The following is a 1,618-nucleotide window of genomic DNA, read 5'->3' on the forward strand; positions in this document are numbered from 1 at the left end:
CCAAATATTAACATTGATTTTCTCAGGTGTTCAAATACTTATTTGCAGCTGTATCATACAAATAAATAGTTAAAAAAACCTATTGTTGTTAAAAAACAAATACGGTGTGATTTCTGGATTTGTTTTTTTTAGATTATGTCTCTCACAGTGGACATGCACGTACAATGACAATTTTAGACCCCTCCATGATTTCTAAGTGGGAGAACTTGCAAAATAGCAGGGTGTTAAAATACTTATTTTCTTCACTGTAGTATAAGCTAGTTGTAGTTGCTCATATGTAACCCAGGTCTGTCTTTTTCACAACCGTGTATACATCAGTTCACACCTGGCATTATGCTGCATCTAGCATTGCACGTAAAACAAACGACACAGGAAAAGAGCAATGAAAGTTAAATTAAGACAAAATACCAAGTCAGAAACTTGGGCAAGGTCCATCTAGCCGATTTGCTGACAAACTCACACCTGACGCCCCATCTCCACCTTGTTGGTGTTTCATATCCAACCTGCAGTGATGTCATCACATACCTCCGAGTACGTACTGCACATGAAATTTGCGTTTGTTAATATTTTTACACAAATGTAACTAAATATAAAGTTACTATTATTGAAGAAAATACTATTTATATTCTTGTATGAACACATTTCTGAAATATACCTGCAGTCTGACGGACCCTCACAATGTCCAACACAAGTATATCAGTGTAACATAGTTGGACAAGTGTTTCCTTTACATCATTTAAAAAACCTGATGTGCCCTTTATATTTGTCTGCAGAAAATATTCTCATTAGAAACTAGATTGAGAATTTTGTCAGCAGAAGACTCTGGGTTGAAATGTTCTGTACGCTATGTTTTCTATGTGATGCTTGTGTAAAAAGTAATGAGAACTGTGTGAAATGAACCACTCAGTTAAAGTTAATGCATTTAAAGTTGTGATCACTGCATTTACAGTCTTAGAGCATAGTTGGCAGAGATGCATCAAATCATGTAAAGCAAAAAACTGAAAAGCAAGTTCTTCCTGTGTGTGAACAGTCTGTGTTCAGAATGTAACAGCTGTAGCTTTGGAGAGTGGTCTGGGCTGCTATTTTATGTAGGCACTGTGCTGTGGTTGAGGTTGCAGTTAGTTACAGCAGAGAAAATCATCATCAAGGCTAAGTGTGTGGCAGGCAACACCCAGTTTATCAGCTCACTTTTTAGTGATCTCAGATTGGCTGCTGGAAACACGTTACAACAAACAGGAGCTAAACATTACAAGTCATTAAATCTGCCTAATTTAGGTAAGGAAAGCAGAAATAACAATACACTTTCTGTCTCTAGGTATAGAGTTTCGCTATCAGCTTATGCTTCATACTTACAAGTTGTTGTTACCTGTATTCCTAAAACCAAGTGTGGAAACAAAGCTTCAGTTCCTTTACAGTAGAAGGATGAAAGGAATCAAGACACAAAGATGAGGATGTGTTAAGGCAGTTAAAAATGTGTATTGAATCACTGTCATTCAAAATTACATTCAAAGACAAATAGAAATCCATTGTTTGAATTAAAAATGTAATTGAAAACTTACATTTCCTTTCAACTATTATGACTTGTCTTAATTAATCTGCTAAAGAGGTTCGGAGTACA

The 1,618-nt window shown here is 35.8% G+C and overlaps 1 protein-coding gene across 2 annotated transcripts in view; it reads right to left on the reverse strand.

Annotated features, from left to right (window-relative positions):
* The window catches only part of LOC117955458, a 15,971-nt gene that overhangs the window by 305 nt on the left and 14,048 nt on the right, over window positions 1–1,618 (reverse strand). The gene's annotated exons all lie outside the window — the stretch shown is intronic.

This window comes from Etheostoma cragini, chromosome 13 (genome assembly GCF_013103735.1).
Source record: "Etheostoma cragini isolate CJK2018 chromosome 13, CSU_Ecrag_1.0, whole genome shotgun sequence".
Classification (NCBI taxonomy): Eukaryota; Metazoa; Chordata; class Actinopteri; order Perciformes; family Percidae; genus Etheostoma; species Etheostoma cragini.